Genomic DNA, 24,617 nt, shown 5'->3' with positions numbered 1-24,617 from the left:
TGGTATGACTTTGGTCTCCTGTCTTCCTCAGCTCGTTGGACGCTGTTCATGAACGCCTACAGGCAGAGAAGATAATGGACCTGGAATACTTCTAGAGACGCTTGGAGAGCACGATAGACCCTTGCCGAGTGTGGCACTGCATGGCGAGAAAGATAATGGTTGCTGGTAAGGGGAACCCATTGCTTCAGCACCTGAGCTCTGGTAACAAGAATACCTTAGCTGGGGTTATAATTATAGCGAAAGAGAGGCTTGCTTGGAGACTGGGGGAGAAGAGCTAACTAGAACTGGCTTGCTTGTTCTTGTCATTTTTGATCACCACCTTTACCTGCGTGACCGAAGTGAAAAAAGTGAAAGCTTAACAAAAATGTAGAATATGTCAACCTGTCTAAACTGACCAGTAAGTAAATCATGGTGAGTCATTGTTTATATTCGATATCATCTCTTGCACATAACCCAACAACAAAATATGAGCTGCGTGTTGGACACAGGAGCCGAGACAAAGAAACGGATCAAGCCAACAACCTTAAGTGTCTGACACTAACCTCTCGACTTCATGGTATACGAGCGGTCTTGTCATGTTCGATGTGTCTTGGAGGTTAGGTAAGACGTGACTGATTTACGAGGTGAGTTTGAGTTGATTTTGCTTCATCCCAAACATCACTGAAGGAGGCAAGGTAACTCTTACTTAAATGTTCCGCTCAATGCTTGAGCTTGCTCTTACTGCATGACTTTCTAGTATCAAGGAATCACAAAACCAAGTAAACAGTGCACAGAAGCAGTGAAGAGAGCGAACACATTTCGTGGTTTCATTAGGTAGAGCCTTTGAATTCAAGTCTAAGGAAATAATCCTTATGCTCTTTCCAGTTCATTGATTCGGCCACACCTTGAATACTGTGTCCAGTTTTGGTCTCCCGATCTGAAAAAAGACGTAGACAGAATGGAGAGAGAACAGCATCGTACTACCAAGACGATTCCCCCACTGAGAAACAAATCTTACGAAATGCGATGAAACGAACATATTTAGCTTAGAAAAGAGGATGTTAAGAGGTGATCTAATACAAGTATTCAAAATGATCAAAGCCTTTGATAATCTTGGTCTATCGAGTTACCTAAGACTTGATTCGACTGAGTTCATTCATAGTAATAGATAGAAACTCGTGAGAAAACGATGTATCTCGAATGAGGTGAAATACTTTTTTTTTTTCCAACATGATTGTTGACATATGGAACGATTTGCCAATCAGATTGGTTGAAAGAACAGACTTAATGCATACCTCGCTTCAAGTCCACGACTTCCATTTTCATGCGCCTCCATATTCAAAATGACAATTTGCATGGTTTCTCTTCGGATTTTCTGTGTGCACTTTAACTTTTATCCACACTATTCTGTGAGTTTCCGATATCTTCCACCGTCAGAAGGAGCCTCGAAAAGACCCAGGAGTCTGTTGCTCTGTGTATATCATACTGTTGAGAGAGAGAGAGAGAGAGAGAGAGAGAGAGAGAGAGAGAGAGAGAGAGAGAGAGAGAGAGAGAGAGAGAGAGAGAGAGAGAGAGAGAGAGAGAGAGAGAGAGAGAGAGAGAGAGAGAGAGAGAGAGAGAGAGAGAGAGAGAGAGAGAGTCCACTTGTTTCTTCATTTCCCTCGGTCTTTACCAGCTCTCAATAACAACATATAATCGATGAATGGACGAAGGAGCAGCGAAGTGCTTGTTTGACGTGCTCTCCAAATTCTTGCTGATGTTATGATGAAGAAGGTAGGAGGAGGGTGATGACACACAAAGGGTGACCTGCTTAATTCTGAGTGACACGTCCACATCGACCAGTCCGCCCACGGAAGACCATGTCTTCGCATGTTCGACTCTGCGAACATCCCTCCGGCACATTAGATAATCTCTCGCCGGCAAGCAGGTATCCTGAATCTATGATTACGCTCACTACATCCACTCCGTCGAGTAAGCGCCGCAGCCACACATCTGCTGAGCACGACAGCACTGGTGCACATTATAGTCCCGCCCGAGTTCACTGTTTGCTGGCTGACATTAGTGTCTACCATGGGAGGGAGGACGGGGAAACCTCACAAAACTAATGGGCAATGTACCGCCTACGAAGCTCCGCTCTCTCCCGGGCGACAGGCATATAGCCAATGGAAGAGTCAGTCACTCGCCGGGTATGTGCTCCGGTCTGTTGCTCTGTCATATTGTGACCTCGGAACCGCGGAAGAATTCCATCTCTCACCAGGTACAAGGCCAGCAAGCCAGCCAGGCAGCTAGCCAGCTAGGCCAGCTGAGAACGGCCGAACATGAGAGTCTGTTTTCCTTTCAATAGCCCAAGGCAACGTCGTGGACACAAAAGACGACTCTTGAGGCCGGGGGAGGCGGTGGTAGCTCTTCACTGCACGTTTTCGTTTCAAGTCTAATCTTCAACTCGGCTTCACATCTCTCACGTACGCACATCAGGACGTGGAATTGTAACGTGGTTAGAATTCAGATATTTAGATGTGAGACCGAATGCCAAAAATCTCTGTGGGAATACATGAACTATATTCTGGAAGAAAATAAATGTTCTCTCCCTCCCCATCTCATTAACCAGACAGGAAAGTTGGGTCGATGTTATCATCTCCAAAAACACAAACAAACAGACTCCTGCCTGGTCCCCCCCCCCCCATCCCATCCTAGGCCTTCCACCCACCACTTCCCGTTTCTCTTCGATCACCTCTCCTACCCTCGCCCCATAGTGTACACCCCCCCTACCCCCACCCCACCAAGTTCGATCCTTCCCAAGCCCCCTTCGCCCATGTCGTCCAGGAGACGCAAGGGGGGAAGGTCGATAATCGTCCCATATATCACCAAGGCAGTAACAACAAGGCCACGATAACATATGACCAAACCTCCCACACGTACAAGTAAGTGATTAATGCTCTATTCATCACCGCCATTACTCAGGTTTCTTGGGCCTCTGGATCGCCCCTTGTGATATTTTGACTCTTCAGGGGCTTTTTAGACTCTCGGCCTTAAGATAACACGTCCTATTCCAGTTTCATGACGAGAAATTATACAACTGGCGTGTACCTTCTTGATTGTGACCTTGCAGTTTGCCTCTTACAGTTTGGCTTGACCTTATGAAAGAGGCCTTTGTTATGTCAAAGACAGCACCTTACAATAGCCCCGATAGCCTCTAACAAGGTCATCAACCTGACCTTAAGGCAGCATATTCTCACAACCTTATACGTAACTACATCTTACGGTAGTTCCCTTACCAGACTCTAGACTAAGCACAAGATAACTTGTTGTTAAGATTTTCACTCACGTTAACCTCCTGCTAAGTTCTGGACTCATTCTTAACACAAGTCTTGGATTTACCTTCATCGAATTCATGGCTGTATCCTGACTACACCATTAGTGAACTTCTGGGTAATCTATATCATCTTAAGACAGTCCAGTAGTCGATATCATGTATGTATATATTTCTTTTCTTTCTTTCAAACTATTCGCCATTTCCCGCATTAGCGAGGTAGCGTTAAGAACAGAGGACTGGGCCTTTGAGGGAATACCCTCACCTGGCCCAATTCTCTGTTCCTTCTTTTGGAAAATTAAAAAAAAAACGAGAGGGGAGGATTTCCAGCCCCCCGCTCCCTACCCTTTTAGTCGCCTTCTACGACACGCAGGGAATACATGGGAAGTATTCTTTCTCCCCTATCCCCTATCCCCAGGGATATATATATATATATATATATATATATATATATATATATATATATATATATATATATATATATATATATATATATATATATATATTATAGGCAAGAGACGATTTTAGCCAGCCTTGGAGCTACAGGAGCCCCACTAAAGGTGTCCTAGTGTTATATGATTGGATAAATTATGTGACGAAGAACAACGCACAGCTAGAGACTTGATGTTCCAGTAGTTGGGTAGTTGGGCTTTAGGTCTAACGACTACCTGTGTTGATAAATCACTCATCATCATTTTATAACCACAAATCGGAAAGTCTCGAACACGCTTTACAGGCGTCCAAAATCATTATGGGACCATGCACACACACACACACACTCACATCTTGTATGGCCCAGGGAAAATTCTTATGGTTGGTTAGATGGACTTGAGGACTATCAACTGTTCAGAGTCACCGAGGTCGTCAACGTCAAGATATAACCATTTAATGAAACATTCTCAACATCTTCAGGTGTTACAGACAGTTCTGTGACCGTTTTGATAACTGCTTCTTTCCCCTCGCCCCTCGAAGCTTTGGAAATCTCTACCCACTCATGTCTTTCCTAGTAACTGTGACCTGGCACAATTAAAAGCTCCGGTTTTACACTACCCCAAAATTCGTAAAAACTTTCCCTCGTCTCCTCCATCTCCCTTCCATTAACCTCTTTATATTCCAATTAAAGCATGGTTTTGCTGTGGGACATTTGCGCGTGACTGAAGCCTCCGACATAAAAAGTGGAAACAAACACCCTCACTAACGCATATTGTGCATGGAAATACATATTCACGGAATCCCTTCTTGCACTGGATGGTTAGTTGGTTGGTTGTTTGTTACGGATTTAGTTCTGTCAGGCGCCGGGGTCATTAAACCCGTCAGCGTCAGGCAACATCCAACCAACTAAAAGGCTGTAAAAATGTCGTCAGGTATGAAGGATAAACCCAAGACAACGTGCGCTCTTAACTATGTACAAGTGGCCTTTGGTGCACCGGGAATTTAGATATTCGTTCAACAGTTTTGGACTCGTTTATGTAATATTGCTGTGAGCTTATGTTTGCATACCTATAATATATGTGCGTGTGTGGGCGTGTATGTATATACATGTATATGTGGGTGGGTTGGGCCACTCTCTCGTCTGTTCCCTTGCGCTACCTCGCTAACGCGGGAGACAGCGACAAAGTAGAATAAATAAGAAACGCACACACACACACACACACACACACACACACACACACACACACACACACACACATATATATATATATATATATATATATATATATATATATATATATATATATATATATATATATTTTTTTTTTTTTTTTTTTTTGCTTTGTCGCTGTCTCCCGCGTTTGCGAGGTAGCGCAAGGAAACAGACGAAAGAAATGGCCCAACCCACCCCATACACATGTATATACATACGTCCACACACACGCAAATATACATACCTACACAGCTTTCCATGGTTTACCCCAGACGCTTCACATGCCTTGATTCAATCCACTGACAGCACGTCAACCCCGGTACACCACATCGCTCCAATTCACTCTATTCCTTGCCCTCCTTTCACCCTCCTGCATGTTCAGGCCCCGATCACACAAAATCTTTTTCACTCCATCTTTCCACCTCCAATTTGGTCTCCCTCTTCTCCTCGTTCCCTCCACCTCCGACACATATATCCTCTTGGTCAATCTTTCCTCACTCATTCTCTCCATGTGACCAAACCATTTCAAAACACCCTCTTCTGCTCTCTCAACCACGCTCTTTTTATTTCCACACATCTCTCTTACCCTTACGTTACTTACTCGATCAAACCACCTCACACCACACATTGTCCTCAAACATCTCATTTCCAGCACATCCATCCTCCTGCGCACAACTCTATCCATAGTCCACGCCTCGCAACCATACAACATTGTTGGAACCACTATTCCTTCAAACATACCCATTTTTGCTTTCCGAGATAATGTTCTCGACTTCCACACATCTTCAAGGCTCCCAGAATTTTCGCCCCCTCCCCCACCCTATGATCCACTTCCGCTTCCATGGTTCCATCCGCTGACAGATCCACTCCCAGATATCTAAAACACTTCACTTCCTCCAGTTTTTCTCCATTCAAACTCACCTCCCAATTGACTTGACCCTCAACCCTACTGTACCTAATAACCTTGCTCTCATTCACATTTACTCTTAACTTTCTTCTTTCACACACTTTACCAAACTCAGTCACCAGCTTCTGCAGTTTCTCACATGAATCAGCCACCAGCGCTGTATCATCAGCGAACAACAACTGACTCACTTCCAGAGATCTCTCATCCCCAACAGACTTCATACTTGCCCCTCTTTCCAAAACTCTTGCATTCACCTCCCTAACAACCCCATCCATATATATATATATATATATATATATATATATATATATATATATATATATATATATATATATATATATATATATATATACTCAATCGCCGTTTCCCGAGTTAGTAAGGTAGCACCAATGATATACGAAGAAAGTCCACATACGTTCATATCTATTCCCTGGCCGACATGTGCAAAGCATCGAAACCACAGCCTCCTATCCACACCCAGGCCCCACAAACCTTTCCATGGTTTTTCATGGTCGTTTCACATACCCTGGTTCAATCCAGTGAAAGCACGTCGAATTCTTTATGAAAACATCGTTCCAATTCACTCTATCCCGTAGACGCCTTTCACCCTCCTGCATATCCATGTCCTGACCACTCAAAATCTTTTTCAACTCCATCCGTCCATTTCCAATTGGCTTCCCCCATTTTCTCGTTCTTATTCTCTCCTCACTCATTCTTTCCATACGTCCAAACCATTTCATCACACCCTCCTCAGCTCTCTCAATCGTACTATTTTCAATACCACACACCTCTCTTGTCATTTCATTACTTCCTAGATCAAACCACCTCACACCACACAGTGTCATCAAACATTTCACCTCCAACACATCTACCCTCGTCCGTCCATCCTCATCTACAGGGCTGGTGGTTACGTAGGGCCGCGGGGAAGCAGCCATCAACGACCCGGCTGTGTGAAGTGGCACCACGACACCTTGGTCCTAGACCGAACTGTGGCGATGGAAGACCTCCCACACCATCGCACCACGACACCTTGGTCCTACACTGAACTGTGGCGATGGAAGACCTCCCAAACCATCGTAAGATATGCATAACCTCTCACGAAACTCAGATCTTCCCACGGATTCTCCTCAATTAGCACAGTGACATATGCATATTAATACGATCCAATTCATAGAAAAAATGATCCGATTCCTCATTTCCATCCATCATTTCTCAGAGCCCTACTTCTTCAGCCATGACACTTGCCCCTCACCTCTGCAAGACCTTCCTCCATATAAACATCGAGCAACCCTGGCACCATAAATCAACCCAGCCTCACTCCAGCATCAAGCCCTCACCACACCCGCTACTTTGGTAAAAACCTGTCACTGCTTCAGTTAGTTTCCCGCCCACACCACACACCTCCAGCACATTCGACAATTCTTCCCTGTCAGTTCTCATCACGTTTCTTACGTTCTTTTCATAAAAATGTGAGCGTTTTCTTCTTTTTTCTCTTCTTCTTTCTTCCAAGCATTTACTTTTTACAACTATGATAAACATCTACGCTCCTCCAAATGTCCATTCTCTTCATTTCTCACTTTGTCACACGTGCTCCTCTTGTGTCATTCTGTCGCTCTACCTTATGTCCCTCACTTTGTAGTTTATCATTCACATACTTTCACAGTTTTTCTTTAAAACATTTCCCTTGTACACGAAAGAGGTGGGAAAGAATGACTATTATCCATGCAATCTCTTGGACAGCGTTAGAACTCCGTCTCCCACGCAAACGGCATGACACAAACACATATCTTAGCATATTGTCACCTCCAGGAATCCTTCTATACGTCTAACACTCCTCTACCTCCTTACCTACTTTTCCACTTTCAGTTATCCTTAAGCAGTCTGACATCCCAGTCTCCCTTACCCTGACCACGACCTTCGTGTGGAAATATAGTGGGGTGATCCTTGAGCACGACGGTACGACCCCTAGCCTTTTCCCTTTGACCTGAACCTTCAAGGCTGAGCCCTTATACCCAAGGGTCGTCCCGTCATGCTCAAGGGTCACTTCGTCGTGCTTCTAGGGTCGTACTGTCTTCGCTTAAGGGATGCTGTCTTCCCCAGCACCTTTGACATTCAACGGCTCTTCCAACCATTCTTTCCACTCCCAGCACACCACCATCAATATCTCTCATCTGCCTCCCCTCCGCACCATCTCTTCTCATTCACTTGACACTACACCAGCTCGTCCCTACATCTCCATCGAACTATCGAGAAAGATTTCAACCGAATCCTCCAGTTCCTTTATTCATCTTCTTTTTTTTTCACACATCCTCTTTCGGTTTCTTTCCTGGTCATGAAACATATAATTTTGCTCTTTCGTCTTCTTATGACACTAAATCATACATCTGTTGCACCGTTATATGTTGTGTGCTATTCCTTTCCTACGTACTGCCTCTAAATCCTATGGACTATCAAGTCCTATGGGCTAAGCTCTCTCTCTCTCTCTCTCTCTCTCTCTCTCTCTCTCTCTCTCTCTCTATATATATATATATATATATATATATATATATATATATATATATATATATATATATATATATATATATATATATATATATATTCCCTGTATCCTTTCTGTTCTCTCTAGTCTCTTTCCATGTGAGTGGATTTTTGGTTATGAAATATTTTCATACATGATACACAGCACATCTGAAATCATTCTAACAATTTCCCTGTATGCAGATTATCTGCAGGGGGGAAAAAAGGGAAACTGAAAACGAGAAAATAAGAAATACTCCCACCATTTATGGAAACACGTTTTCAAATGGACTGGCTACATTTAACAGAAAAGATGGAGGTTATTAAAAATAAGATAACGCGACCCGGCACAGCATTATGAATATGCAAATCCTGAGGCAGAGAGAGAGAGAGAGAGAGGGAGAGAGAGAGAGAGAGAGAGAGAGAGAGAGAGAGAGAGAGAGAGAGAGAGAGAGAGAGAGAGAGAGAGAGAGAGAGAGAGAGAGAGAGAGAGAGAGAGAGCAAGGGGAAAAAGCAGAAGTTAAAGTGAGCTGGTAATTAGAAGGGGGAATGTACTCAGTGACAGACAGTGGAGGAGGAACTGCCAAAAGTGTAAGAGGAGAGTCAGCAAGCAGGCGACGAGGAGGAGAACCAGAGGGAGAGTACCTAGTTTGCAGAGGAAACAGAGACGTGGCAGACGGAGCGAGGCCCACAGCTGCGAGGTGGGACTCCGGCAGAGACGAAGCCATTGGACTGAAGATCGGGGGAAGGTTGGTGACGAGGATCACTATATACTGTAAGGTCTCGCGAAGGAAAAACCAAAGGGAGAGGGATTCAGAAGGGGGAGTATAGCACCCGCAGGTGAGATGGTTGGAAACCACCCTGACAATTTTCTATGCCCATCCACATGAGATATAATAGGTTTCGTTTATGTCTTCATCTCTTGAACACGGTAGTGCGACGCTTGAGCACGACGGTGTTACACTTGCGTATTGTGGGCGGGATTTTGGTCTAACCCTTCAAGGGTCAGTTAACCTTCAGGCTCATCCATCATACCCAAGGTCTGCATTGCAGTACCCAGAGATTGTACCGTCGGGCTCAAGGGTCGTATCATCATGCTCAAAAGGACGCATCGTTCATGCTCATCGGTTCTACTGCTCAGGAGGTTGAACAGCGTCAAGAACAGCGAGGGTAAGGCACGGGGAGATCATCATTCTGATGTGGACATCAGGAGAGTAAACTTCAGACACGAGGAAGTAAGGAAAGATTGGTGGAACTGGTATCATTTTTCCTAGAGTAACTAAGATCGCGGTCTTTGTTGCAATGCGTTCTGTATAGTCTTCCATCATGTTTAAAGAAACAAAGAATCAGCTATTCAAACAAAAGGTCTTGGTTATCTAATGACATTTAACTATTCAGACGAACCTCAACAACCCCTTCGGGTAGAGTGATGTCAAGTCACTGAAATCTGGGGCGACTTGAGGACTTCTGCCACCCGGGGGTGGAAAGAACTCCTCCAGCATATCGTTCTTAAGACTCACCAAGATATGTTCACCCGTTAAAGTCATGACCCATAAAGAAATCCATGAAGCTTGTGAAAGCCACGAGTCTCCTCCCTCTAGCTATCAGTCATTAATTTCTTTCACCAACAGATCTCGGTAAAAGAGAACTCTATGTTTCTGATTATCTTCTGCTATCGCAAGTAGCCTCGAGAACAGCCAATGGTCTATTGTTTTCTACTTTCCTTTGTTATGTTTTGATCAGCATCAAGATGCTAGAGTCTCTTAAAAGAATAGTCATATACAAACACACTAGTGCCTATACCTCCCGACCACAGTGTTCAAGTTCTGAGTCCTAGATTAAGCACAAACTTGAGGATCAGCCTCCTAGTGGCAGATTTATACACCTGTATCTCATGTCAATGGTGGGTGGCCGTGCCGACACAACGGTGCTCACTGTACGCCGAGGACCAGAGTTCAAGGATTTAGCACTAACCTCTGGAATCACATGGTTCACACCGAGCCCAGATCTGTGGCGGCATCTTTGATCAGTGCTGAGATTCGAGCGTAAATGTTCCCATGAATGAAAACAATACGCGTGAGGAGCAGGGACCACTGGGAAACGTGTGTTCCTTGATGTACCGGTGACCTGAAGCTGATTCTTCTCTGTCTTCGCTCGTCAAAACAAGGTTGTTCTTGCTACACTCGACGCTGAATTTATCGCTAGCAATACACCGAGGTCTCACGGTGCCAACCCTCGAGGACAAGAGCACAAACAGGACATCCTTGGGCATGATGGCTTGAACTTTGAACTGATCCTTTAAAGTCGAAATTCAGACCATGACACACAAGAATGGTACCGTCGTAGTTACGGGACGAAGAACGTACTGAATCTACGTCTCAGAAGGTGAGTGCGATGGCCTTCTGTGCTCCGTATACAATCGACCATCATCTACAGAAGACATTTGTCTGAAGCCGGGTTAAGGAGGTGTTTGTTTTGCTTGGCCATCATCGGATTGCCATTATGCCAAGAAGGTAACCGTCTTGACAGGTCACGATGGAGCGTAAACAACTTTCAGGAGATATACACGAGTTCGTCTCTTGTGCAAACAATTAAGTCTTGGAACAACAAGTCATTATGGTCTACACTCACTGCCTGATAGACTGTGACAGAATGAGTGCTTTGTATGGACAGTGGAGGCAAATAGTATCTCAACTAATGGTGCCATAGTCTACCATATTCCTGGCTCATGCAACGTCTTCAGTATTGCTTATATCTGAGTATAAGAAAGCGCTGGGTATTTGGTTTGCAGCCTCGATCTTTGGCAGGTAATGCGAGTCTCTCTCTCGTTACTCGACTCTGTGGAAACAGGTGAAAAGAATCTTGCTGGTCACAGAGGTTCTAACCAGAGGGCCTTACTCTCCATCCCTGCCTGCAGCGGTGTCATCATCATAGCGATGGTGTGCAGACAGACAGGCGACGCGGGTAATGTAGGCTACACCAACACACAGCTGAGGACGGGTAAGCGAAGGGACATGAGTAACACGAGGGAAACTAGAACGATGAATTTATACTGCTTAACGATTTGATCTCCCATTGTGATGATTGCTGCTGTCGTTATCAAACACACACACACACACACACACACACACACACACATACACTTTACCTTGTCTGCTCTTTTTCCCTCTCATAATCCTCTCTATGTTTCAATTAAGGCCAGGTCATGATGTTGACTTTCGTCCGTGACTGGAGCTCCAGCGTAGAAAATAAAATAAAAAAAGATAAACACGACGTTGTGACCTTTGCTTATGAAATCGTGGCCTATGACCTAAGTCTTACGGGTCAAATGAAAAGCCAAAGCATCATACCTAAGGCTTCCTACTCGCAGTTCGAACCATCGCACTCAGCGGCTCTGAAGCATCAGACAGACCATAAGAAAGAGACACTTGAGGTCATTTCTCAATGGAATTCACACATGCATCTCGTGACTCACTGTTTAACACACCCAAAAGTACCAGTGAACCTATCAGGTATCTGCTTATTTACGTGTTTTCAGATTACCAACCATAAATTTTGCTTCATTTTGCAAGGATGTCATTCCCGGGGTCCGGACGCCAGGGAGAAACTTGTGATGCATGATAAGCCTCGTCCTTGGCTTGTTCGTAGGATCTCACTAAACGTGTTGCTTCAACATTTCTCTTCATCATACTGGAGAGCGTTCGGTAGAAGAGGGGTCTGGTGGAACATTCTCCTCCCTCCTTAAAGTCGTCTATTCTCTTCGTAAATGGGGTAAGTTTGGCCACACGGAGCAGTTCAGTAAGCTGCTACAAGTGATGGCAACATATTTCGTTTTAAGGTATAAAAGGAGAAACTTCTATGAAGTATTTTTTCGTTTCAAAGCATAAAGGGGAAATTTGTAAGCAGCATTTTTCGTTTTTAAGTATATAGGGAGATTTCCAGGACGCATTCTACCACAGCCATCCAAACGAGCTGGTTACACAGGTTTTGATGAAATGTTTGCCTAAATGTCAATGTCCATTAAACCATCGGTCATCTTTAATAATCGAGAATATTTTCTACCCAAGCCTGGAATTTGTGCAACAAAATATTTCACAAGGCTTCCAAAATGAGTGATTCAACGCCTGTAATACCAAAAGCTCTCCAGGGAATTACTTAATCAAGTGGTAACTTATTGTTGATTGGCGATCTGCCGTGATACAGCAAACAGCTCTCTCTCTCTCTCTCTCTCTCTCTCTCTCTCTCTCTCTCTCTCTCTCTCTCTCTCTCTCTCTCTCTCTCTCTATCTCTATCTCTCTCTCTCTCTCTCAAAGAAATCCTAATAACCCGTCATTGTTGCACGAGCGTGCGGATTTACAAAGCTTGCCCAGCAATGACATCACAGATGCCTGATACACACAAAACTATTGTCAAAGAACAGACAAGATTTTATATCAATGTGTCGAGTCGGGAATAAGAAAAAAAAAGAAAAACAGTTACATCTAAATTACATTACAGGGGAAGTGTGGGAGTGGTCACCACACATTCGAAGTCAAACTGTCCAAAACTCTGTGATATTTTTTTCCTTTTTCTGAGTGGAATAGACAAGACATTCCATCATAGCTTTCACACTACAGTGGCTTCCTCTCTACATCTCATATCTGCCAGACGGTAGATTCACAAGACTCTAGCGAGTGCTGCATCCACGTCATATCAGGTCTTCAGAAAGTGTATGTGTATATGTGTGGAAAGATGAGGTGAGAGCCGGGTCTCCCCCGCTATTACTGGAGCTTCGACGAACGGATAAATACCAGCGTCATCAATCTGACTCAGAAACATGATATGGGTGTATTCGTGACTCGCTACCATCCTTCTCTCTTCCAGCGTGGGGTAATGCCTGGACTTCATCCCATCCTTTTCCCTGAAGCTGAGTTTCCTTACGTCACGGGTACAGTCTTCGCTACCCACTGGTGGATCTTTCCTTCCGGCTGTATCTATTTCCTCTAATACAGTGACCGACGTCTTAAAGCCTGCTGTAATCTGGGTCTAAAACATGCCGAAGGTATTTCACTGAACATCACCTTATTCAAGTAATCAAAAGTAATTTTGATGAATATAAAAGAAAAATTAATATACCATTCTAACAATCCATCTACTGTTTTGCTTTGTTGACAGGTTGGGTAATATAACACAACCAGAGGCTCCTTTTTTTATGATTCACCTCATGCAAAACGAGTCTTAGCCTGGCCCCATCTCACCACGGGGTTATCTTCTTCACTTTGCACTTCTTTCGGTTGAACTTCACCAACCTTTTATCTAACCGAAGCCAGAACCTTGTATGTATCTAGGTCTCTTTCTAGATTGTCGTAAACCAGGACAAAGAAAAGAACCACTTCTTGCTTCTCTTATGATCTTAGCATCATCGCTGGTAAGTAATACAGCGGCTCTAAGGCACCAATGTGCGGGACACCAAATGAAAAGTTACATTGGCGAGGCTGTATCATTATCATTGAGAGTATAATCTCGTTAAAGAGCTTCCTGTTCTAGAGATGTTTCGACTGAGATACTTTGTAAAAGGTATTACGAATATATGGAAAGGGAGTAGTTTTCATCTGGGGAGTAGGGCAGGTGTGCGATTAGGAAGAGAGGAGTATGACTGGTTTCAGGTGAAGAGAAGTGTGACATCATCATATCTGTTTAGTCTGTTTATGGATGGGGTGGTACAAGGTGATTGCAAGGGTCTTAGAGAAAGGGTCAGATCTGCAGTGTGTCTGGGGTGATGGGGCATGGGAGTGAATCGGATGCTGTCTGCGCTGGTGGCAGATTCCAGTGAGAAACTGCATAAGCTAGACTCTGGGTGCGGGAAATGTGAAAGTCAATGCGAGTAAAAGTAAGATTCTAAAGTTTAGCAGGAGAGAGAGACTACGTTGGTTGGAGTATGAGTCCAAATGGAGAAAACTTGGAGGAAGTGACGTGACGGATGGAACCACTGAAACTGATATGAGTAACAGGGTGGGTGAGGGGGCTAAGGTTCTGCAAGTGTAAAAGAATGTGCGTACAGAGATGTCACTGTGTTTGAAGGCAAAGCCGTGTATGTTTGATGGGATAGTAATCCTGGCAGTGTCGTATGGGAACAAGGCATGAGTCTTGGATCAAAGGCGCATGAAGAGGTCGGCTGGAACCAGAGAATGGCCTGCTGGGCTTACGTGTGGACGGGGTACTGGTGCCGGTGCATCATACATGACAGCTAGAATTAGGATGTGAGGAAGTAAGGCCGTTCTTTGTCCATTCCTGGCGCTACTTCGCTACGAGGGAGACAGCAAACAAGCATGAAAGAAAAAAATGCAATATATATATATTTATATATATATATATATGTATATATATATATATATATATATATATATATATATATATATATATATATATATATATATAAATAGTATATATAGTATAGTATATATGGTAAGCACACAGCTTAGTTTTCCCATAGTTATGTGTATGTCAACTACCATATTACTGTGACACAGCCAACGTGAAAATGTTCATCACTCAGTGTTCACCATTGAATACATAATGCACGTCAACCCAATATAAATGTAATTCACCCTACATGTATCTACACTTGGTCGGCAACTCATCACCACAAACTGTACAATGTCTACACCGTAAAAATTTGTTCTGTAAAACGTCGTGTATTATGTAGATGAGCATCACTCACGTGCTTACCGAAAGCGTAGGAGTATCCGGCCCCACTTTGACCTTAAGCTCTTTTGTGATTAATTAACTAGTTGCTTTTATGACCTACCTCCCCCCAAGTTCTGTAATTTCTCCACCGAATGGGCGCCTCGGTTCAATAAAACGTACTTTATTACTTATTCATCTACACACTTACACCTGGCTTAGGCTGGAGTGTTTGCGTATCTCTGTACACACATTGGATTAAGGACATGGTACATACATACATGGTTAAGAGACGGGGCAACACGAGTGTAAAAAAAAAACCCTCTCTCTCCTGTAACACGCAAATAGTAATCACACATTTATAATGCAAGAGCTCAGTCTTTATCTTAATGCTTCCCACGTCTTAGCTCAGTGTACGTCTTATTTCTCTACGTGGCTAGGAGTGCGCCAATCCTTCTGGCGTTTTCGGATATCATAAAACCCACTTCTAAAATTCTTGCATAAAGCATCACGTAGTCGTCTGATATGGTCTTGGATCGACACAATACAGGAGACCCCTGTCAGTCGACCTTATCGCTTACATAAATAAAGGTGAGATTCTCGTCGATGTTCCCGGCCGATCGGGTTAGACGACCATTCTTGAATCGGTTCCAGACTGGCTTTATCCAAGTCAACATCGAGCCATGTCTTCAGTCTTCCGTCTGAAGATTCACGAGATCTTCCGCTGCGGATATCTGACCTTGTTATAAATTCCGTCTTCACAGAACAGAAGGAAGAAAAAATCATAAAGATGTAGAATTAGTCAGTAAGTCGTTTTCAGTCCTTTCCACCGTCAGGTTAAGAAAAAAAAAAAAGGAAAAAAAAAAAGGGAAAACTAAGTCCAGGGAAGTTAGTCAATATGATGGAAGGAGGGCGATGAGAGAGAGAGAGAGAGAGAGAGAGAGAGAGAGAGAGAGAGAGAGAGAGAGAGAGAGAGAGAGAGAGAGTTGATGGACAGCCTCTCTCTCTCTCTCTCTCTCTCTCTCTCTCTCTCTCTCTCTCTCTCTCTCTCTCTCTCTCTCCCACCAGCTCTGAGGATCTCGAAGCTCGAGCCAAGCTCAAGATGTATAGATTTTCTTGTCAGGCTTAGGAGGAGGAGGAGGAAAAAAATATAAATTATACAGTTTGGTGAATTACAGCAAGATCGAAAACGTCTCGATTTTATAAACTTCTTCAACACGGCGGCGATGGCCCAGCCCTTGGGTATGATGACGATGACGTTGCCCTTGACCTTAAGGGCCCCAGAGACCATCCAAGGCTTCATACCCTAAGGGCCGTCTGGTCACGGTCCCTCCAAGCGAAGAGAACGTGAAATCACAATGTTATCTAAAGCAACAAAGACGAGGAAAGAATCATAATTGGGGGGAAAAAAAGAAAACAATTCATTTTTTTCCCCCTCGGAATTTCTTCCGACAGACACGAACCGTTTTCGTAAACTTTCACAATCTACGAAAATTCTTCGTCCTGCCTGAAGTAAAGTAGGGAGTAATTACCTTGAAGAACTCCTGTCCTCCAGGGATGCCAAGGATAAAAATAGAATTGTCTGCGCAGGTGCACCATATGGAACGCGACCCCGTGGCAACACTGTAGCTCAGTGGAGGTACACCATCACTGAGCGCCATGGTACGACCCTTGAGCGCTCAGGTACGACCCTTGAGCCCGATGTTACGACACCCTTGAGCACTACGATACGATCTCCCGAGTACGACGATGCGGACGTAGAGTTACAGAGTACAGCTCCTTGAAGACTGCTGTACCTACCCATGAGCGAGATGGTACAACCCATTAAGCAGTTGAGCAGTGAGTGCGACAGCGTGAGCCGGTACGACTACTTGAGCACGACCTTTCAGTACGACAGTACGACCCTTGAGCTTGATGGTGCGACTCATCGAGCACGATGATACGACCCTTGGGTATGATGCCTTTGACCTTCGACCTGACCCGTAGCCACTCTAGAAACTGCCTCAGTTGAAGAGTGATAATCATCCTCTACGAACAGGTCAAAGGCCGTACCATCATACCTAGCTATCGTAGCTCTGTGCTCAGCGAACGTACCGTCGTACTCAAGGTACGTACCGCGTACTCAAGGTACCTACCGTCGTACTCAAGGTACGTACCGTCAAACTCAAGGTACGTACCGTCGTACTCAAGGTACATACCGTCGTACTCAAGGTACGTACCGTCGTACTCAAGGTACATACCGTCGTACTCAAGGTACGTACCGTCGTACTTAAGGTACGTACCGTCAAACTCAAGGTACGTACCGTCGTACTCAAGGTACGTACCGTCGTACTCAAGGTACGTACCATCGTACTCAAGGTACGTACCGTCGTACTCAAGGTACATACCGTCGTACTCAAGGTACGTACCGTTGTATTCAAGGTACGTACCATCGTACTCAAGGTACATACCGTCGTACTCAAGGTACGTACCATCGTACTCAAGGTACGTACCGTCGTACTCAATGTACGTACCGTCGTGCTCGAGAAGCTTCTCAAGTCTCAAAAAAAATAGTCTCGCCTCCTGTACAGTTCCTTTAAACTCTTTTGGTTTTAATTTGATAATCTAATTATTCACCGTACTTACTTAATACGTTAATTGGAAGAGAAACAAAAGTGTAGAAGGAATGAGAAAAATATCACGCTGGTTATCACAGCGCCTGCAAGAACAGGACACGACATTATGATCATCAACCCAACACAACATATAATTTAAAACGGCAGACATTCACTCGTGACTGAATCTAATTCAAACTTTATAATGATGCCTTACACTGGTTCGTGTGAATCAAGGAGCGAGTCTGTATCAGGTGTTGAGGAAGGAGGATATTAGTCATCTGAAGTCATCACAACGCACTATTCTCAGGATCTTACAAAACCCGGTATTCTGTAGAGCCTAGCCAAGGCTGACAACAGAGGCCGTTCTATTCGTCATATTCTATCTGCTTTAAAGACGCGAAATCATCCTGCAGCCATATTTCTGTTGCCCCCTTTTTTGTGTCCAGTTCCGTCTCGATAGTGACAGTATAACACAAGAAGGCCCTATTATGGATGACAGTATTGGTAGACGTATTCAAATTTCATTCATAAACATTAATTTAGATGAAACTATAAATATTTTTATATATTACGACTGATGACTCCATAATTAGCCTGTGGGTGTCCGTGTGTGTGTGTGTGTGTGTGTGTGTGTGTGTGTGTGTGTGTGTGTGTGTGTGTGTGTGTGTGCGTGTGTGTGTGTGTGTGTGTGTGTGTGTGTGTGTGTGTGTGTGTGTGCTTGTTTCTATTGTAACGACCGACAAATGGATGGGCTTTTGAACTTTGATGAATAGTTCTACTGGACTCTCTATCCTTACCCCACTGAAATTTTTTTAATACAGTTTAATGCTAAACAGAAAATGAAAGTCTTTAGCATCATTGTTTAACAGCCCATCCACTCGTTACTGTTGATTATTAATATATTCCCAACTTCACAGGAGCAAGACTAACTATACAACTGCTGAACTGAAATTTGAGTTTAACCCACTTTCTTCACTGCTAAAATGCTCAGTGGTGTAAGATGAAGAATTGCCTTTAGAAATGCACTATCGTGTAGGAAAAAACAACTTCATTGGAAATCCAGATACATTATGTACACAGTTCACGATGTTACTGATACTAAAAAATACCTTTAATTACTAATAATTAACACAACAACAATGTCTCTCGAATACCATTATGCCTTTTGCTTTCCCCAAACGTTTCCCAATCACCAATACTGGCAAACACCTGCAAAACACAAGACAAAATAAAGTGAACCACGACTTACTAGACATAAAGGGAATCTATAAATTCCATTTACATTGACAAACACGGCCGTAACTCACCAGATATTAGCCAAGCTTTCGAAAATATATGGCACCCAACTTCAATATTAGATCTTAAGAAAAATGTAGCATCAGAGGCCGTTCGTTTTTACCAAGTAGTTTACGTAAAGCCCTTGACTGTGTCCCCCAGTCTGATCATAGTCGCATTCCCATGCCAGACTAACTGGGCGGGGGATATCTGAAGGTGGTCCTCACGAACACTTGAGGAAAAGATGATCAGGACACGTCATCGTCGTCTCGGCTCCCTCCCCCCTCGAAGGCCACTGTTATAGAAGGCATTATGAGGCGTACGCAACCATCCTTGAACAGGGGCATGTCATTCACGAACACGACGCTGTCATCCATGAAGAGGGGCATGTCATTCATGAAGAGGGGCATGTCATTCATGAACAGGGGCATGTCATTCATGAACAGGGGCATGTCATTCATGAACAGGGGCATGTCATCATGAACAGGACGATGTCATCCATGAACAGGACGAAGATGTTCATCCACGAGGAAGATGGATGGACCAGTGAGCATGACGGTACGACCCTTTGGAGGATGAAGACCCATAATGTGACCAGGACCTTAGAATTTCAGGTCAGAGGTCATCCAACGTTGTTATGTTCGCATGTTTTAGGATGTTGTGGCTATCAACAGCTGGAAGGTCACTAATTAAACCAGAATCCATTCAATACTTCCAAGTATACATAAATACAAAACTTCTCATATAACCACTTATTCTCCAAGAAAGTTTAATAGTTCTCTGCCGTTTTTAAGACACTGGGAAAAGATTTTACGTCTCCACATTAGCTTGATATTTACGTACACATAAACTCCACAGCAGAACATGACAAATGATCTAATTATCCACTATCATCTGTAGGAGCCCTTGGCAGGATCTTGCCTATTATAAATAATCTTAAAAAAATAATATATCTTCTTAAAAAGTTGAAAAACTTGAGTAGAGATATATATATCTATAAAGTAAATAAAGGACAAATAATTATACTCCAGTGGACTACATAACTGGACAAGAATTTAGTCTTCGTGCCAGTGTTTCAATTCCCTGAACACTTTAACCTCAAGGAATTTAAGCAACACAGGGCATGAATCACCTTACCTAAGGATCATACGTGGTCAGTTTATAGACGAAGAAATAACATGACACGGCAGCGTCTCGTACCGTCGTGCTCAAGGATCGTACCGTCGTGCTCAAGGATCGTACCGTCGTGCTCAAGGATCGTACCGTCGTGCTCAAGGATCGTACCGTCGTGCTCAAGGATCGTACCGTCGTGCTCAAGGATCGTACCGTCGTGCTCAAGGATCGTACCGTCGTGCTCAAGGATCGTACCGTCGTGCTCAAGGATCGTACCGTCGTGCTCAAGGATCGTACCGTCGCGCTCAAGTATCGTACCGTCGCGCTCAAGTATCGTACCGTCGCGCTCAAGTATCGTACCGTCGCGCTCAAGTATCGTACCGTCGCGCTCAAGTATCGTACCGTGAGCTCAAGGATCGTACCGTCGTGCTCAAGGATCGTACCGTCGTGCTCAAGGATCGTACCGTCGTGCTCAAGGATCGTACCGTCGTGCTCAAGGATCGTACCGTCGTGCTCAAGGATCGTACCGTCGTGCTCAAGGATCGTACCGTCGTGCTCAAGGATCGTACCGTCGTGCTCAAGGATCGTACCGTCGTGCTCAAGGATCGTACCGTCGTGCTCAAGGATCGTACCGTCGTGCTCAAGGATCGTACCGTCGTGCTCAAGGATCGTACCGTCGTGCTCAAGGATCGTACCGTCGTGCTCAAGGATCGTACCGTCGTGCTCAAGGATCGTACCGTCGTGCTCAAGGATCGTACCGTCGTGCTCAAGGATCGTACCGTCGTGCTCAAGGATCGTACCGTCGTGCTCAAGGATCGTACCGTCGTGCTCAAGGATCGTACCGTCGTGCTCAAGGATCGTACCGTCGTGCTCAAGGATCGTACCGTCGTGCTCAAGGATCGTACCGTCGTGCTCAAGGATCGTACCGTCGTGCTCAAGGATCGTACCGTCGTGCTCAAGGATCGTACCGTCGTGCTCAAGGATCGTACCGTCGTGCTCAAGGATCGTACCGTCGTGCTCAAGGATCGTACCGTCGTGCTCAAGGATCGTACCGTCGTGCTCAAGGATCGTACCGTCGTGCTCAAGGATCGTACCGTCGTGCTCAAGGATCGTACCGTCGTGCTCAAGGATCGTACCGTCGTGCTCAAGGATCGTACCGTCGTGCTCAAGGATCGTACCGTCGTGCTCAAGGATCGTACCGTCGTGCTCAAGGATCGTACCGTCGTGCTCAAGGATCGTACCGTCGTGCTCAAGGATCGTACCGTCGTGCTCAAGGATCGTACCGTCGTGCTCAAGGATCGTACCGTCGTGCTCAAGGATCGTACCGTCGTGCTCAAGGATCGTACCGTCGTGCTCAAGGATCGTACCGTCGTGCTCAAGGATCGTACCGTCGTGCTCAAGGATCGTACCGTCGTGCTCAAGGATCGTACCGTCGTGCTCAAGGATCGTACCGTCGTGCTCAAGGATCGTACCGTCGTGCTCAAGGATCGTACCGTCGTGCTCAAGGATCGTACCGTCGTGCTCAAGGATCGTACCGTCGTGCTCAAGGATCGTACCGTCGTGCTCAAGGATCGTACCGTCGTGCTCAAGGATCGTACCGTCGTGCTCAAGGATCGTACCGTCGTGCTCAAGGATCGTACCGTCGTGCTCAAGGATCGTACCGTCGTGCTCAAGGATCGTACCGTCGTGCTCAAGGATCGTACCGTCGTGCTCAAGGATCGTACCGTCGTGCTCAAGGATCGTACCGTCGTGCTCAAGGATCGTACCGTCGTGCTCAAGGATCGTACCGTCGTGCTCAAGGATCGTACCGTCGTGCTCAAGGATCGTACCGTCGTGCTCAAGGATCGTACCGTCGTGCTCAAGGATCGTACCGTCGTGCTCAAGGATCGTACCGTCGTGCTCAAGGATCGTACCGTCGTGCTCAAGGATCGTACCGTCGTGCTCAAGGATCGTACCGTCGTGCTCAAGGATCGTACCGTCGTGCTCAAGGATCGTACCGTCGTGCTCAAGGATCGTACCGTCGTGCTCAAGGATCGTACCGTCGTGCTCAAGGATCGTACCGTCGTGCTCAAGGATCGTACCGTCGTGCTCAAGGATCGTACCGTCGTGCTCAAGGATCGTACCGTCGTGCTCAAGGATCGTACCGTCGTGCTCAAGGATCGTACCGTCGTGCTCAAGGATCGTACCGTCGTGCTCAAGGATCGTACCGTCGTGCTCAAGGATCGTACCGTCGTGCTCAAGGATCGTACCGTCGTGCTCAAGGATCGTACCGTCGTGCTCAAGGATCGTACCGTCGTGCTCAAGGATCGTACCGTCGTGCTCAAGGATCGTACCGTCGTGCTCAAGGATCGTACCGTCGTGCTCAAGGATCGTACCGTCGTGCTCAAGGATCGTACCGTCGTGCTCAAGGATCGTACCGTCGTGCTCAAGGATCGTACCGTCGTGCTCAAGGATCGTACCGTCGTGCTCAAGGATCGTACCGTCGTGCTCAAGGATCGTACCGTCGTGCTCAAGGATCGTACCGTCGTGCTCAAGGATCGTACCGTCGTGCTCAAGGATCGTACCGTCGTGCTCAAGGATCGTACCGTCGTGCTCAAGGATCGTACCGTCGTGCTCAAGGATCGTACCGTCGTGCTCAAGGATCGTACCGTCGTGCTCAAGGATCGTACCGTCGTGCTCAAGGATCGTACCGTCGTGCTCAAGGATCGTACCGTCGTGCTCAAGGATCGTACCGTCGTGCTCAAGGATCGTACCGTCGTGCTCAAGGATCGTACCGTCGTGCTCAAGGATCGTACCGTCGTGCTCAAGGATCGTACCGTCGTGCTCAAGGATCGTACCGTCGTGCTCAAGGATCGTACCGTCGTGCTCAAGGATCGTACCGTCGTGCTCAAGGATCGTACCGTCGTGCTCAAGGATCGTACCGTCGTGCTCAAGGATCGTACCGTCGTGCTCAAGGATCGTACCGTCGTGCTCAAGGATCGTACCGTCGTGCTCAAGGATCGTACCGTCGTGCTCAAGGATCGTACCGTCGTGCTCAAGGATCGTACCGTCGTGCTCAAGGATCGTACCGTCGTGCTCAAGGATCGTACCGTCGTGCTCAAGGATCGTACCGTCGTGCTCAAGGATCGTACCGTCGTGCTCAAGGATCGTACCGTCGTGCTCAAGGATCGTACCGTCGTGCTCAAGGATCGTACCGTCGTGCTCAAGGATCGTACCGTCGTGCTCAAGGATCGTACCGTCGTGCTCAAGGATCGTACCGTCGTGCTCAAGGATCGTACCGTCGTGCTCAAGGATCGTACCGTCGTGCTCAAGGATCGTACCGTCGTGCTCAAGGATCGTACCGTCGTGCTCAAGGATCGTACCGTCGTGCTCAAGGATCGTACCGTCGTGCTCAAGGATCGTACCGTCGTGCTCAAGGATCGTACCGTCGTGCTCAAGGATCGTACCGTCGTGCTCAAGGATCGTACCGTCGTGCTCAAGGATCGTACCGTCGTGCTCAAGGATCGTACCGTCGTGCTCAAGGATCGTACCGTCGTGCTCAAGGATCGTACCGTCGTGCTCAAGGATCGTACCGTCGTGCTCAAGGATCGTACCGTCGTGCTCAAGGATCGTACCGTCGTGCTCAAGGATCGTACCGTCGTGCTCAAGGATCGTACCGTCGTGCTCAAGGATCGTACCGTCGTGCTCAAGGATCGTACCGTCGTGCTCAAGGATCGTACCGTCGTGCTCAAGGATCGTACCGTCGTGCTCAAGGATCGTACCGTCGTGCTCAAGGATCGTACCGTCGCGCTCAAGTATCGTACCGTGTGCTCAAGGATCGTACCGTCGTGCTCAAGGATCGTACCGTCGTGCTCAAGGATCGTACCGTCGTGCTCAAGGATCGTACCATCGTGCTCAAGGATCGTACCGTCGTGCTCAAGGATCGTACCGTCGTGCTCAAGGATCGTACCGTCGTGCTCAAGGATCGTACCGTCGTGCTCAAGGATCGTACCGTCGTGCTCAAGGATCGTACCGTCGTGCTCAAGGATCGTACCGTCGTGCTCAAGGATCGTACCGTCGTGCTCAAGGATCGTACCGTCGTGCTCAAGGATCGTACCGTCGTGCTCAAGGATCGTACCGTCGTGCTCAAGGATCGTACCGTCGTGCTCAAGGATCGTACCGTCGCGCTCAAGTATCGTACCGTCGCGCTCAAGTATCGTACCGTCGCGCTCAAGTATCGTACCGTCGCGCTCAAGTATCGTACCGTCGCGCTCAAGTATCGTACCGTCGCGCTCAAGTATCGTACCGTCGCGCTCAAGTATCGTACCGTCGCGCTCAAGTATCGTACCGTGAGCTCAAGGATCGTACCGTCGTGCTCAAGGATCGTACCGTCGTGCTCAAGGATCGTACCGTCGTGCTCAAGGATCGTACCGTCGTGCTCAAGGATCGTACCGTCGTGCTCAAGGATCGTACCGTCGTGCTCAAGGATCGTACCGTCGTGCTCAAGGATCGTACCGTCGTGCTCAAGGATCGTACCGTCGTGCTCAAGGATCGTACCGTCGTGCTCAAGGATCGTACCGTCGTGCTCAAGGATCGTACCGTCGTGCTCAAGGATCGTACCGTCGTGCTCAA

General features: G+C 46.2%; 1 protein-coding gene across 2 annotated transcripts in view; it reads right to left on the bottom strand.

Moving 5' to 3' along the window:
* The window catches only part of LOC139764786 (Kv channel-interacting protein 4), a 737,128-nt gene that overhangs the window by 689,645 nt on the left and 22,866 nt on the right, over positions 1 to 24,617 (bottom strand). The gene's annotated exons all lie outside the window — the stretch shown is intronic.

Source organism: Panulirus ornatus, chromosome 1, assembly GCF_036320965.1.
Source record: "Panulirus ornatus isolate Po-2019 chromosome 1, ASM3632096v1, whole genome shotgun sequence".
Taxonomy (NCBI): domain Eukaryota; kingdom Metazoa; phylum Arthropoda; class Malacostraca; order Decapoda; family Palinuridae; genus Panulirus; species Panulirus ornatus.
This window is presented reverse-complemented; position numbering and strand designations above follow the sequence as displayed.